The sequence below is a fragment of the Amblyomma americanum genome, chromosome 3, assembly GCF_052857255.1.
Source record: "Amblyomma americanum isolate KBUSLIRL-KWMA chromosome 3, ASM5285725v1, whole genome shotgun sequence".
NCBI classification, from domain to species: Eukaryota; Metazoa; Arthropoda; class Arachnida; order Ixodida; family Ixodidae; genus Amblyomma; species Amblyomma americanum.
In genome coordinates, this window is record NC_135499.1 from 141,542,793 (window position 1) to 141,563,544 (window position 20,752).

Here is a 20,752-nt window from a genome sequence, read left to right on the forward strand (position 1 = left end):
GTTGATGCATTTATACACATGTTTTACCGCTTATCATGTAAAATCGTGTGATTTTAGGATTCCGTTGCAGGCTTAACCTTACAATTTCCTCGGAATTCAGGAGTGTAAGCAACGTACACACAAATCTGTAATGGTGGTATCTTATTTTTACGCAGATGTTGAAAGCGATTTTCTTGCAATATTCTTAATTGAATCGATGTTGGACACTGCTGTGCGACTTCTTGTTTTTTTTTGTGCACTCTTACAGCTGAGCAGCATCAAGTGCAGAACAGGTTTCCTCTCCGATTTCTTTTTTCTCATTGAACTTATGCTATGCTTAATCGTGTTCAAGTTTTATCATGCCTTGACTGCACATATGTATGCACGGTTCCGCTGCATGTCGTGACCTGCCGCTCAAGCCCTATGAGGCTTTGGCAGGCCAGATTTTTGTCCTTTTTTCTGTACTTGGCGCAATGAAGTGTTTGTGTCATCAATACTACCAGTAGTAAGCTTTGCCGCACTCTGGGCTACCGAGAATTTCTCTGACGTTTCTTTCACTTTCAAGGCGAATGACCGCGCAGTGACACTGAGCCATCATACCTGTATTGACCATTTAGTCTGAGTTTTTTTTTTCTGACTAAATACTGCATTTCAACGTCAAAAGGAAAGGTTCTATAGACAATGCCCACTGGACGGCAAGTCCGTCTTCGTTTCGGTTCTGCCATCTTGTTTGCTGCAGCTCCATATCGGCGTAGTCACTCCGTTCTTGTCCTTTCCTCATTTCTGTACGCTACGCGATCACTTCGCAGGTACTGTAAAAGCGACGTTTTTGAGGAGCGGAAATCTTCGGCGAGAATTGATACCCGAAAGAAAAGCAAAAGTCTTCTGCCAGGAACCGCCTGGACTGGTTTGTCACCGCACGTGTCGTACTGGCTATAAAAGCGGAGCTAAAAAGAGCAGTAATGAAGAAAAGTGGATGACCGAGTTAAGTCACTCTCGCCCTGTTCGTCCTTTTCGGGCGCTCGGTCGTGGTCACCGCTTGAGCGCTCGCTGCAATCGCTTAGACGTGCGCAGCTCGACAAGGGAGTGCTCCCAGTCTACACTTACGCTTGCGCCTGTCTGCTTTCTTGTCATTTTTTCCACTCTCCCCGTCTTCCTCGAGCTTTCTTTTAAACTTCCGCACCAAGCTGTGCGCCAAGCATCTCTCCTGGCATCGCGTCGTGGCCTGAGTCTCCGCTGATTCTCTTCCGGGACGCGTCCATTCTTTGAAGCCGTTTAGGACGGAAGCAGAAGCGAGGGTTCGTTTTTTATTCTTTTCAGTTCGTTTTTACGGTTGCCTTCCGGTGTCTTGTTTGTTTTTGAGCGCGTGCGGATTAAGGGGCGACCAAGTGGTGGCAGCGGAAACGCTTGTTTACGCGTCGCGAGGACTGGCAGAACGTGCGCGGAAAGGGCGTGTTTTTCTCGCAATAGCGAAATAAGGCTGATGTTTCTCTATTTCGTCTTTCTTCTCGTCGCTTCGCTCTATCATATGGTCTTTAAACCCATTACAATTTCCGCTTTTATTCGCGGCTTCGTGCGCGGAATTTACAACGAGCAGGTAGCTGAAATAGGACGATGCAAAATTCGAAAGCCCGTGCAAACGTATATTTAGGTTGTTTCTGCGCTAAAATTGTAAATGTCTATTAAGTATTATTCGCCCAGACAAAAATTGTTTACGAAGAAGCAAGAAATGTGCTTTTTCACTCCTACTTGTGAAACAGTCATCCGTTTAATAACTATGATGCGTTCACTTTAATACTGACGCCACCTGTACAGCGCGCGAGAGAAAAAAATGTGTCGGTAAAAGCAACAGTTTGCATTCGAGCGCAGAGAGGCGAAAATAACTGCGGGCTTAGTTGCTTTTTTGGTGAGCAACCTCGAGTGTGCGCATATTTCTGCAAATCCATGCCAAAGGTAGAATTTATTCGTAGGTTAAGGAGACAAGTTTTTTGAAACTTGTTTGCCTCGGAGATTGTGTTGCAAGCATCGCGGTATAGAGTGGGACCGCATAATTAGCACGAATAGCCAGAAAATTCCTGGGCGGCTGTGTTTATCTTCCGTCGATACAGGAGCAGGCATACTACTGCGCTGCTGTAAGACACTGTGAAAAATGCTCTTATTCCTGGTTATGTGTGGGTGGTCGTCGATTTGAACCCGATCATAGTGACAGATGCCTGGACAAAACCTGGCACCTGGATAAACCTGATATTTCTATTGTGTCTTGGCACACACCAAAGACACGAAGAGTTCGTTCTTAGGCTCTAGCTTGACGTGACACATGGTAGTACGCAAGCCTCATCGCAAAGTTTTAAAGTACGGTTTTGTCGGTTTAAAGTAAGAAACGCATCACACACCTCTCGATACATGTAGGCAAACTCTTTACATTTAGCGAAGCCTTGGCCATTATATAAAGCAGGCCGCTGCCTGACGAAGCTATTTTTTGTGCCCGGCGCGAGCTTAGGCGCGCGGAAATTAAAACGGTGCTGAATTTGTTGCATGCCACCGGCAAGGATAGGATAGGATAGGAAAAGTTTTATTGAATCATAAGTATTTAGGCGATCAGAAGTCTTCTTGCTTGCTTCGCGTGTCGCTGTCTTCACGCTGCGCTGCAGGGAAGGCTTCTTCAGCAAAGGGTGGTCCCTCAGTCCAGGGCTCCACTGAGTTTGGCTGCATCCCTTGCGTGCTCTACCATCCTCTTTTGGACGGCGAGCTCGCAGCTGACGAGCCGGCTCTCCGCACTCGGGGGTTTGTGTTCTCGGAATGCGTTGTTTCGTTCGCATTCTCATGTTATGTGAAATAGTGTGGGTGGGGCCCCGCACCACGGGCATGTGCCCCTATATTACGTTGGGAACATCTTGTTGTATATAAAGAGGTTGGGGAAGGAACCTGTTTGTAATCTACGCCAATCTGTTGCCTCCTCGTTTGTTAGTGCTTTATGCGGGGGCGGATATTTATATCTCACCCCTCTGTGATGTTGGAGTAGTTCTGAATAGCTGTCCCCGAGGATCATGGCGCTCAGACCACGGCTCTCCTGCTGCTGTCCGACTCGGAAACAAAAAGCTCGAGCTAGACCATCCGCCGCCTCATTGCGCCTTATGCCCTCGTGCGCAGGTATCCAGATTAAATTATGTTGGACTGTTATGCTTTCTGAGAGGTTGCACTCTCTGAGCACCTTAGGAGCAGCTTTGCTAATTCTGCCCTTCGTATAATTTCGACAGGTCTCTTTTGAGTCCGTGAGAATATTCAATGATTTGTTCTCCCTATATACTTTTGCTGCCGCCAGCGCTACGGCTAACTCCTCGGCGTCCGTTATACTCCAGATTTCCGTGGATGCCCCGGAGGTTAGTTACCCATCGTTGTTGACTACCACTGCCGTACCTATGTATTTGCTTCTGCCGCTCGCTACTTCCATAGCGCTTGCGTCCGTGTAGAAGGTGTTATCCTTCCCCGCTAGTGTTCTTTCAATGTGTTCTGCCCTGGCCTTCCTTCTGCCTTCGTGGAGCCTGGGGTCCATGTTCTTTGGAATGGGTCTGACATAAAATGTTTTCCTTATTTCGGTAGGCATGTCTTCGTACCGCTTTGTGTCGATGTATTCGCAGCCTATTCTGTCGAGCAGTGCTCTTCCAGTGTAGGTCCCTCTTAGTCTTTTAATTTGCGATTGTCGTTGCGCTTCCACCATTTCTAGGAAGGTGTTGTTGACGCCAAGCTGCATGAGCTTTTCGTTGGGTGTGTTTCTTGACAGGTGTAATGCTGTCTTGTATGCTTTCCTTAGAATGGTGTCGATTTCTTCATTAGACGTTTTGGTCCTTACGTGGAAGGGAAGCGAGTACGTAACTCTGCTTACTATGAGGCTGTTGACCAGTCTTAGGGTGTCTTCTTCTTTCATCCCATGTCTTCTTTGAGAGACTCTGCTTATCATTCTGCTGACACTTTCTGTTGATTTCTTGAGTAGGGAAATCGTGTGGTCGCATTTCCTACTACCCTGCAGCCACATGCCGAGGATGCGGATCATTTTGCATTCCGGTATGAGTTGTCCTTCGAGAGTGACTTCCAGTTTCGCCTTAGTCTGGTGTCGGCCCACTCTCAGGAGTTCAGACTTTTCGGTAGAACAGTTGAGGCCTCTAGCTGTCACGTAGTCTTCTACGCATCTCGCCGCTTCTTGCAGTGCGGCTTGCTTTTCTTCTAAGGTCCCTCCGGTAGCCCAGACCGTGATGTCGTCCGCGTACATCGCGTGTCGGACTCCCTGGATTTGCTCGAGTTTTCTTGCTAGGCCAATCATCGCCACGTTGAATAATACGGGCGAGATTACGGAGCCTTGGGGCGTACCTCTGCTAGGCGTTGCAAAGATATCGCTCCTTAGTTCTCCTAGGCCTACTGTTGTCGTTCTGTTTGAAAGGAAGTCCTTAACGTAATCGTGTGTTCTCTTCCCGCAGTTTGCGTTGATGAGACCTTCCATGATGGCCTCGTGGCTTACGTTGTCGAAGGCTCCTTTGACATCGAGCGCCATGACCACGTTTTCGCCCTTTCTTGGCATAGTTTCTAAGACCTCCTTCTCGAGCTGTAGCAGGACATCTTGCGTCGAGAGGTTGGCTCTGAACCCGAACATTGAGTTTGGGTAGTACTTTTCGCACTCCAGGTGGTGTTGGATGCGTTTGGTGACTATCTTCTCGTAGAGTTTGCCCAGGCACGATGTGAGAGAGATCGGCCTCAGATTATCGATTTGGATTTTCTTGCCGGGTTTGGGGATCATCACTACGACGGCGTGTTTCCATGCCGCCGGGACTCTCCCTTCTTGCCATAATTTGTTTAAGTAGCGGACTAGCTGGTCTATCGCTTCGTCGCTGAGGTTTCTAATGACCTCAATGCCTCAATGACCTCTTCCCTAGAGATGGGTCGATCCATGTTCGGGTTTTCTTCGCCTCGGTATTCACCGTGGTATCCCTCCGGTTCTCCCGTTCCGTAGCATTTCTTGCGAACCTCTTCGAGCATCTGCTCGTCCGTTCCTTGATACTGGTGTATTAATCTTTGGATAGAATTGCTGCTTTCCCGTTTGCTCTTGCTGGGATCCATCAGACTTCTGAGTATTTGCCACGTTGTGGCTGTACTGAGGGTGCCATTCAGCGAGTCTGTGAATTGTTGCCACCCCTGTTGCCACCGGCAAACAGTCAGGGCTTTCGGGAATCTCCCGGTCTCATGCTGATCAACCTGAACACACATGCTTTATTCATTCCGACGGTCACCCCCGTCATATCATGTTTCTCTATACCATCCTCCAGTAGGAACAAGCATCTATAGGCGGGGCGTATTGCCTGACAACTCTCCTACATTAATTGCTGTTCTTCCCTGAGACCGATGTCAGCTACATTGAGTGCAAATGATTGGAGGGAAATTCGCAGATATCGCAGAGGAAAGCACGGATCATGAAACATACGCAGTGATAACGACAATCACGTCCTGCTGAAATCTGAAACTGATTTAATCGACGACGCCCGGAGAACTCATAACGCTTGCGCTGAAAGCACGTGCGAGCGATTCAGGAACTCATAACGCAGGCTATAGAATACGCGTAAGAAGCTCAGGGGAAACTCATAAAAGCTGGCTATAGAAGTCGCCCGTCTCTCGAAAGCCTTCTATAAACCAGCCAACCAGGAAGCCTCTGGCCCGCTTATCGATTCTGGGAGCCCCGAAAGCTGGATGCCTTTCAAGAATCTCTCCTCTTATTGTTCAACTGTTTCCTCCCCGTTTCCTCCATTCTTTCACGCTATCTCCAATCCTTAGGCGCCATATTGCCGTACTTTACTCTTCTTTTTTCGCAGCACGCTATTTCAGGAGTACAACAGTGGCGAGACGGCTGTCGTACCGTCCGTTAGGCCTATGTGTTTAGGTTAGGTTTGGAAACCATAGCGAACTGTTTTTTGTATCTCCTATATAAATATGGAAGAGATATGCGTCTGGGGAAGGGAGCTTTGTTCTGCGCGCCTTACATTGACGCCGTTCATATTCTCATAAGAAAGCGCCCCGGGCGCCAAATACTTCGCTTGGCGAGATTGCATACTTTTCTCGCTGGACATCGTGGCCCTACTTAAGTGCTTTGTTTTGAACTTCCGCCGTTTTTTGCCCCCCCCCCCCCCCCCTCTTTTTTTATTTACTTGATAGTTATTCTTCTGAAAGGCACTATGATGTGTGCGGAGACAAGGAAAAGCCGTATGTAGCGGCGAGTTTCAGCTTCACGTAGTTTCCGGGCGTAAAAGGGAAAAACCTTTCGAGCTTTGAGCCATCATCAGCACTGAGTGAGATGCTGCACTTCCCGCAGAGTTAAGCCTGGTGCTTTCACTGCATGTGTTAACACAGCATCGAGGTTTGACTGCTGTTCTCTGGCGAGTAATGCAGTCCGCATTTGGCTCACGTATTTAGAGAGCTTGACCATGACGTCATTCACGCACTTCTTGCTGTCTCTCGGCGCCTCATAATGTACTGCCCCCCCCCCCCCCCCCCTTGACAGGAACAATGAACTCCGAGCTTTCGCAAGTAATCAGTTAAAAGTGCGCCGTAGGAAGTGTAATAAAAAGAGAAAAAAGAAAATTGAATGTGGACACCCATACGCTCGTGCATGTCTCTGAATGCATTCTTTCTTCTTTCGGGCACCGAGAACATTACACAAGGACAATAAACGCTCCCCAGAGGCGTTGCTCGGCCACTTACACGGCTGCCTTCGGGCTGCTCGTCATCTTTATGCGGAGAGCGTAATGGCTCCGAAATGATTCTTTGGCTCGTGCCATAAAACACGGGGCTTGCCCTAAACCGAGGCACGTACTGCAATTTTCAGTGAATCCGCGCCGCTGCAACGTTATGGTCCCGACCGACTTGAAAAATGAAGGAGACGTGCTGGATAAGTAAGCCCAGTGGTGAGCGATTTTATTGCGAAGCGTTCATTGTATAATTATTGTTGGCCGAGAAGCGAGGAAATTTAAAGAAAAATAAGCTGGAAAGTAAGTGAGCATGTGCAAGACCAACGCTTCTTGTGAAATCACTGAACGGCTGTCAGCGTGTTTGTTGCAGGAGTCCATAGGCATAGAAACTAATTCCGGATTGCCTGTGTTGTCGGTGAATAAGTATACTGCGCACGTCAGTCAGCACAGAGAAGGAGAAATTTAAAACTTGGCAAATGTGTTTTTAATCATCTCCTTGGAACACGCCTGTTATTTCGTCCTAAATCGGCGGCCAGTTTTGAAAAGTTGTTCTTACGTTACTGCGCGTAACATAAGTTCGTAATAACCTTTCGCCCGCGAGCTGGCCAAATAAAACAAAAATACAAAGTAGCCAATAATAAAGCGACTTTAGGGGAATGGCCCAAAGGAGAATAGAATCGTAATAAGGAAGTAAATATTCATTAACATCTACCCAAGCACAGATACATGCCTACAAAGGCAACAAAAGTCGTTAAAGCGACTGCCTCGCGCAAGCCGCGGTCCCGGATTGTAACCTCTTCTTCCTTTCTTCTTTCACTCCCTCCTTTATCCCTTCTCTTATGGCGCGGTTCAGGTGTCCAACGATATATGAGACAGATACAGCGCCATTTCCTTTCCCCCCAAAACCAATTATTATTAACCCTAGATCAGGATGAATTTTTCTTTAACGACGAAGTTTCTGTGAAAGTTGCATAGCTTTCTCTTGTAGTCGCATGGTTGCGCCTAGTGTATGATAATGAGCAATTACTTCTTTATCAAGGCTATCTTGTGGATAAAGTCTCGTTTGAACATCTGTGTTTATCTGGCACCATATATATGTGTGCACTATTCGAATAGAATTTAGAGCAATGTGATATAATTTGGTTAAACGAAGTAAGGAGGAAGACTAATGTGAGACATGTTGTGACCATATGCAATGGCAGCAACGTCGGCCACTTTGGCATATAAATCCTTCCTCATCATATTTAGCCCGGTTACTTTCACTGGAGGACAAAAATTTTGCGCACTGATTTCAATTAGCCAGGCATTGAGCCAGTTGAGGCCACCTTAAGTGAGTAAGCAACCTTATCTATATCTGTTTAATCTATATCCTCCAACGATGCTTATTTCCTTTTCCTTTTAATTTGTGCTGAGGTGTAAATAGCGAAAGTCAATAATTCATGCCGCACAACCCCACATAAATGTCCCCTATGGGTCACTGAGCAAAAGAGCAAGGAACATTCCCTAATCTCAAAACGTATCGGAATGGGTGCCATACCAAGGAGCATGAAGTACAGTCAGCTTGTTTGAAGAACTCGTTCATGGTGGCTGCATGCCGTGTGGCCAGAATGGGCTGCAATGAAAAATGGCGGCTTTGCAGTACGCAGACCACCGCTTGCAGAGCAGTTGCTATTATTGTGCATACCTGGAGCCCTTCATAAATCATTATTGTGTAGGTTAACTGTAAAGAAAGCACCGGTAAAGAAGTTTAGCCATGCACCGCAAGAATCGTTACCGCGAGGTTGTTATGTTTTAGTGCGCTATCGCTTACAGTGGTCATTAGTCATTACCCGCATTTACCCGGTGTGTGTTCCTTTGTTTGTCTGACTGAAGCCGGTTTTGTTGTGTGTTCGTGCTGCACGCACGCACGCACGCACGCACGCGCACGCACACACACACACACACACACACACACACACACACACACACACACACACACACACACACACACACACACACACACACACACACACACACACACACACACACACACACACACACACACACACACACACACACACACACACACACACACACACACACACACACACACACACACACACACACACACACACACGCACGCACGCACGCACACGCACGCACACACACACACGCGCACACACACACACACACACACACACACACACACACACACACACACACACACACACACACACACACACACACACACACACACACACACACACACACACACACACACACACACACACACACACACACACACACACACACACACACACACACACACACACACACACACACACACACACACACACCATGTAAGGTGGCAGCTCAATTAATCGCGAGAAGCTGCTCGGGAGGAGCAACTTGAGTCGCAACCCAAGCCAAGCAACCCAAGAGCCAACGATCGCAGCACCTGCCATAGAAGGGCAGATGCGCATCGCTTAGCCTCTGCACTACTGCGCCAGCTGTGATATGAGGACTCCTAGGGATCTGTGAAAGCAAATGAGAGAATGACCAAAATGAACTCATTATCAGTAACTGAACTGCCATCTTTGAACAGTGGATCTGAATGCCAAAACCAAAGTGAAAACCAAATTTGATTGCAACTAATTGGCATTTGGCCTAACAACGCAAATAGAACATTTTTTTTCACCTGCGTTACTGCGCGCGCAATCAGTGAAATCGTAAAAAAAGCACGAAATAGTCTGCCTCACGACACTCTAACAAAACCTTTTAACGAAACTGAAAATTTCTTTACTATTTAAGTAAACTTTGACTATACATTACCAACAGTCGACGCACCGCCCCATTCAGCGCGAAGAAATGGCACTCAATACATGTTTACGGGCACCGCGAGGGTTAGTTTTACTACTGTTACTTGTTTATGCGATAAAACAGCAAAATAGTGATACATCTTATGAGAGCGCCGAATATTCTCGAAAACTGCCGGGATAATGCGAAAAACGCTGGATCCTGCAAGAACCGTGGCTAGCGGGAAAAACAAACAAACAAAGATAACCTTGCTCATTTTCAGAGTTAGAACGCCACAAGGCACGTATATTTGCTGAGCATTGCATATTTTTAAAATTCAATATCCTTAAAGTAGCGCTGAATGGGTGCGGCCACCAAGGCACGTTATGACTCGTCTCCAGGGTTTTTTTTTCTATTAGGAAAATGGCCACTGTTTATATGTGACATTAAATTGTAATCTCTGTAATAGGCTGTAATCTCAACCAGTGTGTGCGCGGTACGCTATCTCTATAAGTGGGGTATAAGCAGCGCTTTATTGAACATTTGGCGAATTGAGATTTCGCGCAAGGAATATGGGAACCTGCTAGGACGCAGCCTTTACGGTCGGTTTTACGAGCATCAAGATAAGTTTTATACTGCGGAACGTTAAACCACCACGCAGGGCACACAGGTACTTTATCGCCAGGTGTGCTTTCTAGAATTCCCCAGTCTAGATTCAGCAGGGCTGAACGATACGATGCCACATAGATTGTTTAAGTTGTCTGAGCTGTTCTTTGATGATAGTGCCTTTATTTTTGTTTGGTGCTTATAATTGCATTGTTGTATTTTCAGTAGTACTTTTAAAGGAGACATAGTGCCCCTCCCCTGTTCTTGGGATTAACAAAAAAAGTGGAGACAACACTTCAGCTCCGTCTTTAGGGTATGGCGATATAACGTTAATTAGGTTAATGCCCATGTATGCGGAATTGTTCAATCTCTACTTGACATTCATACGTCCCTTGGAGTCCTCATACCACTCCTGGTGCAGTGGTGCAGCGGTTAAGCAATGCTCCACTGCCCTACGATGGCAGGTGCTTCCACAGGTGGAGCTGGTGAGACATAGATTTCTCTTCAACAGCAACCTCTCGCGGCCAATCATTAATTTAGCTACTACCTGCCGCGGTGGTCATTTGCTCTCAACCCGGTGGGCAGGTTGTGATGGCGCCGCAAGGTCACGTGATCTAGGTAGCCCACTTCAGCTGCGGGAGCGGCCGGTTGCTCGGGGTGCTCCGGCTGTGAGACTTCAAACGGTCGCCAACGCCGGACAACTTTTTCCGACATGGGGTTCTAACACTCTCGCTTTGAAACATAACGAAGCAATAAAAAGCTGTAGACAGGTGTCTCCTGAGCCGGAGACGTAATGACTCCTATGGTTCTGGCGTAATATGTCATAACCAAAAAGTCCCGCGGTCACCGCCTCTCCATTGAGAATTATGGGCCAGGCAGTGGCCGCTTGATTAAACATCGTATGGTGGTAATAAGGCACCTGCAGAATGGAAGCTGACTAGTAAAGAGAGTGACGAGAACTGGTTTTGCTCGACTCAAGTGTCGATTCGCAGGTTTAAACAGGTACCTAGAAGCTTACGTGACCTTCTCTGGTTTGCTAACCCTCCCCTCCCTGACAACGCCAACCCTTCCTGACTTGACCCTCCCTGAAAACGCTGGTTTGCACCGCATGCGTCCGCCTGCCCGAAAGTGCGCTTATTCCCATTCCTACACTGGCCACGTGACAGCACAAGGCATAATCCTGAGAACGGCCACACCCTCATCCGCATACCACTTATGGTCCAGGCTCATTTGAATAACCTTCTCTTTCTGAATAACCTCAACAACTGACAGGGAACGCGGCAGTTCGTGTAGCAACATACGACAGCTAGGGTGAGGCTGTCCCGAAGAGAAAGCCCTCAGTACAGCAGAGTTGTAAATGTTCGTTGATGCCAGTTACCAACCATGTGAATGGTCTAAAGTCCAGGCACTGTTTTCAATTGTGTTCGTAAAGGCAGGATTTTCTGATAAAGCATGTAAGAATACTGGAGCGGAGTTTAAAATGCGAACGAAAATTGATTCATTTTTTACACACTGCAGCCTACGTGAGGCTATTGCAGGAGTTGGGCAGAGGAAAATGAATCAGTAAGAAATCCAAACACAATGAGAACATCAACAGAAATCTCAAAATATCAAGAAGGGACAAATTTAAAAAAAATTATAGAACTATAATGATCGCATGTCTGCAGCCAGCGAATTTCACAGTTCAATTCAAAGGAAGGAAGCTCAGCTTGTACATATTGTGTAAACAAAAATAGTATTTCTCACGCTGATGCAGAAACTTATTTTCACAGCCTTATAAGGAGTGCAGGACGTTATTTTACATAGGCGTGGTGTTATTCTAATTTTCAATGTGGAAAAGCCCCCTCTCCATCCCCCTCCCCCACCCCTTTTTCACACTCTTATAAACAGTGCAGGACGTTATTTTACATAGACGGGGTATTATTCAAATTTTCTGTGTAGAATAGCCCCCTCTCCATCCTCCACTCCAGAAATAAATAAATAAAAAAAACCTGCCGAGAGTAATGGCATTCCTACCCTGCTGCCTGCTTAATGTGTGCGTGAACAGCAATTTTACTGCATTCTTTCTTCCTTTCTTAACAAAGCAGAAAACACGCGCATCGTTTCAGATCAACAAAGCGACAAGTTCTGGCGCGACAACCTTGTTTGCAGCATAATCAATTTATATCAATTGAGCGCAGGCAGTTAACGTTTTTTAGCTGATTATAAACACTCTTAAAGCACAACTGCGTGAAAGTGACAAGAAACAAGAGCGGTAAAAAAACAGAATAGGTGAGTGCAGTGCGGAAATAGGAAAAAATAGCTATTCACGGTGTTCTTCAAATAAAAAAATGCAAAATCTGTTTTAAGACGTATTATGAAGTAATCGGACTCTAATTTGAGGCTTAATATTTGACACTAAAAATTAGTCAAGACGAGACGAATGGTTTACTAATGTTCTCGAGAAAGTTCTACTGCACGTGTTGTTAAAGATGTACCACGAAGATTATTCAAGGTTATGATGAGATGCGCACACATTCCGGTAGACCAATAAACATAGCTACTCTGTCGGCGTCATTGAATTCTTAAAAATATTTTTTTTTCCTGGAGCATACACTTTGTATTACACATGGAAGGTCACTACGACACAAAGCCCTCTTCACTGCATGCGTTTTCGCATGCTGAATTTGTGTCGATTGCAGAGTCGTGCAAGTCTTTTAATTTTTATTACAGATACTGATTGCTGAATTATTTTCTTCTGCTTTCTCTTACAATGTCTTTATATGCCATACAACAAAATAGGCAAATTAATACACAGACAGACAGACAGACAAACAAACAAACAAACAAACAAACAAACAAACAAACAAACAAACAAACAAACAAATAAATAAATAAAAAACAAATAAATACACGTTCGAAGTGATCTAGAAGTTCGATGAATTAGCAGACGTACAAATTTGTGCTTGAGTATGGAATGTCTCAACGCATATAATGACAAAGAGCTGAAAACAAAAACGCAAAGATGGAGCCTGAGACCGACAAAAGGACTGACCAAATACATTTCATTTTCACATGGCGGGATCATTCTCCTAGGTGGGGAGAAGATAGTAAGGTACAGGCAGAGAAGCATGCGAAAGAGAAGCGGATACAAGGATGTGAGATTGAAAGGCAGGTAATTGCATTTAGTGATATGACCTCTGAGCCTGAAATTATTACCTCGAAAGTTTCAGTAGTGCGCGTGCACGCACGCACACACACACACACACACACACACACGCACACGCACACAAATATACAGAACCAGACAAGGAGAGGCAAATGAGGGTCTCGTTACACGTATGAGAGAAGAAATCAGCCACAGACACCAAATGCAGATGAGATTATTTATTTATTTATTTGTGGTGTGGATCAATAAAGACTATTATTGAATATTTTATCGCTGAAAGATAATTCTCTAGAAGAGCACTAGAAAAACCGTCGGTGGGAACCGAACCCACGACCTCCGAATTACGTTACGCGTCCGGTGCTCAACCAACTGAGCTAGGGCAACGGCTGCCAAATCTTTTGCTTTCGGGAGTACATAAGTTTGCGTTTGACCTAAGCTTTGACATAACGTTTGAGCGAACGTTAGACAGTTCCTCGAGATTTTATTGGTTGCCTCTTATTTACAGATGCTTCTTTAGCACGCTAGCGGACAAGGCATGAATCTGACCTTTCTCTTTTTTTCTGCGTCTCCCTTTCAGAGCTAGATAACCCTGCCACTCCCTATTTGCACGCTTCTTTTTTGCAAGTACACTTACTTCGATGTACGAGCTTTGTTGACTGCCGTGTTGGACATGTTACGCAAAGGGTGAAAGATCTAAGGCGGCCATGCAACCGAGAAAATCGCGACACTGCCTCCAGGCGCTCTTAGGACAGAACAATCAATTCTTCGATTCACTTGCGAGCGAGGTGTTTTGTTTGCCTGATTTGCGTGTGCTGGTAATCACACGCTATCCATTTCAGTTAGAAGTGCGGTCGGCAAGGGTGGACAGTGAAGAAAGGGAGAGAACTGCGCTATTTTTTCTACTCATGTGCTGGTCGCATCTGCCTCTGTGCCGGCGGAATATTCCTTGCCACTCGATCCATTGATGCCAGTGCGAATATTTGGAGTGCTATGAGATTATGTTAGGAGCATGTGCTATTACAATTTCATGAATTCCAGTTCCTCGAATAAAAATGCGTGCAAAACTATTTTTTTTTTGTTTAGGCGTAAACGTCAATTGAACGCCTTAATGAAGAATACCTAATTTGCGTTTTTCTTATGAAATTGCCTTGCTAAGTCACTCAGGACATGAACTGCAAAGCATGGTCAACAAGTTAGACCAGAACGTTGCGTCTAAAAATTGACATGCAGAAAACCAAAGTAGTGTTTAATAGTCTCAGAAGAGAACAGCAGTTTACAATTGGTAGTGAAGTGCTCCCTGAGGTAAGGGAATACGCCTACTTGGGGCAGGTAGTGACCGATGATCCGGATCACGAGAGTGAAATCACTAGAAAATTAAGAATGGGGTGACGTTTATTTGGCAGGTTCTCTCAGATTATAAATGCTAGTTTTCCAATATTTCTGAACAGACAATGTATAAGAGCGGTATCTTAACGGTATTTACCTATCAGGAAGAAACGTGGAGGCTAACGATAAGAGTTCAACTTAAGTAATGGACAGCGTAGCGAACTATGGAAAGAGAAATGATAGGTGCAACGTTAAGAGACAGGACGACGGCAGAGTGAGTCAAAGAAAAATGGGCTTGGGCAGGGCAGGCAATGCGAATGTAAAATAACCGATGGTGCTTAGAAGAAATATACTGGACTGCAAGAGAAGGGAACCGAATCAGGGGGCGGAAGAAAGTTAGATGGGCGTATGAGATTAGGAAGTTTGCGAGGATACGGCAGCCGCAGCTGGCACAAGACAGCGTTAATTGGAGAGATATGTAAGAGGTATTTGCCCTGCATTGGGCGTAGTCAAGATGGTGATGATGATGATGGTGATGATCATGTTCATAAGGACTGTGACATGTGAGTGGGCACTCCTTTTGTTCTGACCAATGATTTTGAAATCATGTATCCGGATTCCCATCAATGACACATTCCGTATCTTTTTGGCGAAACGCATGCGCTCATGATGTACATTTAAAGTTTTTATTATACTTGTATTTTGCAACAAATTTTCAATTGTTAGTAGCGCTATTCCTACCTTCTTCGACCCCTGTCACAGCACTGTTCTTGTATTCAGAGGTGTAAGAACTAGCTCAATTTTTCGTTCTACTGAGAATGTGTGCACCCAAATGGGACCGGAGTTGATCTGGTTCACTCCAACTCCCGCTAGGATCCTGCGCAGCTTGTCGACGCGAGCTAAAGGAAAGGTACGGACTCAGAAGATGCATACGGAGAGGAAAGTAGGCTGAGACAAGATCGGTTCTGCAATTTTTTTTCCTTATTTGACAGTAAAGAAGCCTGGCCGGATCGAAAAGCTGGCGGCGACAGTTTGGCGTCGTTTAGAAAAATCCTGATTAGTTGGCAGGCAGTGACGTCATCAGTGAGTACGGAAAAAAAATTGGCGGTGGCTTAGCTCTGGTTAAACCTGGAGTGACGCGATAGCTACAGCTGGCCGAGTGGAACTTGCTCAATTCTTCTTACTCAGGAACTTGCTCTTTATCTTCGTCACTGGACGTGGATCACTACCTCATGACCAACCATGGGACCACGTGGCGGTGGCGGCGCCGCCACGCTGTAGGCTTGAAATGCTACCCTAATGTGACTAATAATAATAATAATTGGTTTTTGGGGAAAGGAAATGGCGCAGTATCTGTCTCATATATCGTTAGACACCTCAACTGCGCCGTAAGGGAAGGGATAAAGGAGGGAGTGAAAGAAGAAAGGAAGAGAGAGATGCCGTAGTGGAGGGCTCCGGAATAATTTCGACCACCTAATGTGACTAGGGCTACAAAATTGGTGGTGGTTTAGGTTTTGGTGGTTTATTGGTTGACCAACCAGGTAACTAACCACGTGACAGCGTGGCGGCGCAGCCACAGGGTGGCGGCGCCGCTACGCTGAAGGCTCGAAATTCTACCGTAACGTAGCTATCGCTACAAAATTTCATTGGCAGGAGGGTCGTTGCGTCAGCAGCTCGGCAGTGACGTCACCAGACCAGGTTCGTCTTCGGGGAGCATCCATCTACCAACCGTTGCAGGTGGCAGAAGGCTTACGGGTAGAGCTCAGGAAAAGCAACCTGGCTCTCACAAGCCCCGCCAGTCCCGTTCGGCAAAGGCATCAACAGCTTCCAATGCTATCGCAATGCCAACGCATAGTATAATTAGGTGCCCTGTTTTTTTTTTTTTGGTGTAAAGATACATCAACTGTCTAATACACGGCTCGTTCCGTCGGCACAATTCCTGAGGTATTCTGGGGACATAGTGAGAGCTTCCCCTTGCTCATCATCATCACCATCATCGGCCTGACCACGCCCACTGCAGGACAAACGCCTCTCCCATATCTCTCCAATTAACCCTGTCCTGTGCTAGCTGCGGCCACGGTATCCCCTCAAACTTCTTAATCACGTAACTTTCTGCCTCCCCTGCTACGTTTGCCTTTCTTGGAATCCAGTCCGTTACCCTTAAGGACCATCGGTTATTAACGCGATAGCGTTTGTGAACTCATATCGCAGAAAATCCGGCGTCGTTGACTGTGAGTGAAAAATCCCCAGAGAAGCAACCTAGCAGGTAGGAGGTCCAAATAGGCCACGTGACCTTGCGGCGTCATTACCGGAGAGTGAGCAAACTGCCCACAGTGGCAGGTTTCCAGGAAGAGCAACCTGCATCGCAGGGCAGGGGCGCATGCCGCTGCACCACTGCGGCAGGAGAGGTATGAAGACTCCTAGGGATCTATGAATGTTAAATAGAGAATGCCCAATTCTGAACATATGTGCATTAGTCCTTTAAATATCGCGTCATACCCTTAAAGCGGAGGTTAACTGTCTCCTCCAACTTTTCCTTTCCCTGGCATTACATGCCCTGCCGAAGCCCATTTCTTCCTCTCGATTTCGACTAGGATGTCATTAACGCGCGTTTATTCCCTCACCCGCACTTTCCTCTCCCTGTCCAATAACGTGACACCCGTCATTTCTCTTCCCATAGCTCGCTGCGTTGACCGAAATTTAAGTTGAACCCTGTTGGTTGTTATGTGAAAACTTTATTGATGAGCCTTATGGATGAGTCACTGCCTAGGGTTGGTCTGGCTTTTGATCCCGGGTGGTGGCCAACAGTCCATGGCGTGCGGCGACCTGTCCAAGCCACTCTACCAGCCGCCTTTGTGAGGCTGGTTCGGAGCTGGAGACCGCGATCTCCCAACCCTCTTTGTCCGTGAGGTCCCAGCGAGATGGCGGTTGGAATTCTCGGCAGAGATATAAATTGTGGCCAAAGTTGGCTCTCGGAGCCCCACAAAGAGAGCATTCGGGTCTGCATTGGCCTGGATGGATAAGGGCTAACAAAGCCAGTGAAGGGAATGTGCGAGCCTGGAGCTGTCTCCAGGTAGTTTGTTGTTCTTTCGAGAGGGATATGTGTGATGGGGGATAGACAAGTCCTTGCTCCCTGAAATGGACGGTTATTTCATGATAGGTGACGAGCCGGTTCATAGCGCTACCCCGGTCTACGGTGTGCCCTGCTCGGTTGACGTAAGCTCGAGAAAGAGAGTGGCCACTTCTTTGCCGGGGTTGCCTGCGTGGGCTGGCACCCTAACAATTTGAACTGGTCGGGATTCTGTGGAGCAAGAATTGAGAATTTTTCGAGTGGTAGAATGAATCTGTCCCCATGAAAAATTCGTGATTGCTGTTTCAGAGTAACTCAGAATGAGAGTGGCAGCGGAGGAGTAAATGGCAAACGCTATGGCTGCTTTTTCGGCTTCAAGTGAGTTTGTTGCCTTAATCGAGCATGAGGCTATGTGTTTGAGCTCATGCGATGCTACAGTGATGGCGTAGGCCGCATTGTGGGTGTACTCTGCCGCGTCCACGTAGACCGCGTCTTTGTCGTTTGCATGAGCTTTGTGTAAAGCCTTGGCACGAGCTTCGCGTCTGGCCTGGTTGTGAACTGGGTGTACGTTTTTGGGCAGAGGGTGAACTATGAGTCTGTCCCTGATGTGTGTTGGGATGGCGTGGGTGTTGTTGGGGGGTGGACCTGTTGGCTGAATCTTTAGAGAGGCGAGAATGTGCCTACCTGTATTTGTGGAAGACAGTCTGTCAATCCGAGCCGTGCGATGAGCTTCAGTTAGTTCTTTTAGTGTATTGTGTACTCCCATGCGTAGGAGATGGGCGGTGGGAGTTCGTTGTGGGAGATTTAAGGCTGACTTGTATGCCTGTTTTATTAGTGCTTCTACCTTCTCCGGTTCCGCATTTGTGAGGTAGAGGTAGGCAAGGGAGTAAACCATCCGACTTATCCCGAATGCCTGCACCAGCCGCCTCAGGTCATGTTCACGCATGCCTCGGTGCTTGTTGGCTATTCTTCTAATCAGTTGGCTAATTGTTGACTATTCTTCTAACCCTTTTCTTTACATTCCTTTCCATACCTCGCTGCTTTGTCCGAAATTTAAGCTGAACCCATTTCTTAACTCGCAGCGTTGGCTCAGTGGTTAGGGCGCTCGGCTACTTATCCTGAGTTCCCGGGTTCGAACCCGACCGCGGCAGCTGCGCTTCGATGGAGGCGAAACGCTAAGGCGCCCGTGTGCTGTGCGATGTCAGTGCACGTTAAAAATCCCCAGGTGGTCGAAATTGTTCCGGAACCCTCCACTACGGCATCTATTTCTTCCTTTCTTCTCTCTCCTTCTCTTCTTTATTACTTCCCTTACGGCGCGGTTCAGGTGTCCGCCGTTATATGTGACAGATACTGCGCCATTTCCTTTCCCCGGAAAACTAACCAATTTTCAACCCTTTTCTTTGGCGTCCACGTATCTGCCCCATAAGTGAAATACTTGTACGGTAAAGCTGCTATATACTTTTCTGTTGAGGGATATTGGTAAACTGCCATTCATGATCTGAGAAAACCTGCCAAATGTGCTCGACCCCATTGTTATTCTGCTAGTTATATCCCTCTCGCGATCCGGTCCGTACCATACCATACCATACCATACCATACCATACCATACCATACCATACCATACCATACCATACCATACCATACCATACCATACCATACGACACCACAACGTACCATATCGTTACATACGATACCATACCGTAAGATGTCATGCTTTATCATACCGTAACATACACATCATACCATACCGCAACATAGTGTACCAGACCATGCGATACCCCGCCATACCATATCGAAACATATCATACCATACGATACCGTAACATAAGAGTGCACTTCGGTTGGAGTGTGTGCACGGAACACACATCGCTTGACGAGAGTGTAGCCTCGCCAGGAGCGAGTTTAGGCACAAAACATAATGTATAAAAAACATTCAAGTTTATTTTCCTTTTTGTAATACTGCCTTTAAAAAGAAATTTTAGTTACAGCAACAAGCTAAAGAATGCAGCAAGGGAATGAGATCAGATGCAACTCATCCGGATGGCATAATCTTGTTTGCTGTCAAAATTCTGGATAGGCTAGAAACTCGTTATGACTGGTCTTAGGTTTTCTTCTATAATTTTTTGCGTTGTTAAAATAATTTATTTTGTATTATTGGAGGTAACGTGTGAACTATAAATTTTCCAAAGTTTTTTTCCTTCTCCTCTACTTCTTCAAGCATTCCGCTTGTTGTCCGTCGCCATTTTCGTTACTACAAATGACACTGTGCTTTCTCGTTTAGCTCCGCGTAGTCTATAAAGTGTCAACCAGGGTGTCGGAGAGCTCTACCCGTAAGTGAGCTGGCGCGCTTGGCAGGGGTATAAGACAGTACACCGGCTTCCTTTGTGATGAAAGTCCTTCTCGAGCACTCCTGAGCGCATCCGGCCATGACCCGCTTTGTGCAAACCTTGAATGCACCCCCCCCTCCTCTCTCCTTCAAATTAGTAACCAAGTGTCGTCGCCACCCTTCAACTTCGCTCTGGCTGTCAATGGCGAATATTGGCTTGCGAGTCGCGGCAGCGGTGGTATGCACCTCACGTTGCATACGCACCCCGTGAGGGCAACGACGATCGCGTCCCGTCACTGCATACTCCGCATGAGGGAAGTGTGGTCGCTGCGCTGACACTTGAGGTCTGCAGCACCACGCTGAATCTTGGATGTCACGCACGCGAACTGGTCAGAGGTTTGTGAAAGCAGACAGAAGATTTTCCTTGCACAGAAGCTTTTTAAGGCGCACAGTACGTCCTTTCATACAGCTGAGAAACCTCTGTACTCGTCCTTACTAGGGCGGGCTATGGTTTTGTTTTTGACGATTCTGAACTGCCATGATGATGAACATTTTAAAGCACTGCCTCTCGTAATATGTAAATTTAGAGAACACGAGTATGCACGTAAAAAAATGGAGGAAATAGCTAGATTCTTGACTGACTAGCGCTAATGCCTAGGGGTGAAACAAAACTCAGCAAGTGCTGAGAGTTCTAGACAATTCCGGTGTTTTGTTGTCCAAGGTGCCGCATTTCGTGAACCTCGAATTAACGCTTTTGCGGCACGGTATCCACAAGTGCGAACGCGACATTTGGA

The 20,752-nt window shown here is 46.5% G+C and overlaps 1 protein-coding gene across 1 annotated transcript in view; it reads left to right on the forward strand.

Annotated features, from left to right (window-relative positions):
* Trpm (transient receptor potential cation channel, subfamily M) overlaps positions 1-20,752 on the forward strand; it is a 205,391-nt gene that overhangs the window by 24,190 nt on the left and 160,449 nt on the right. The window lies entirely within an intron of this gene.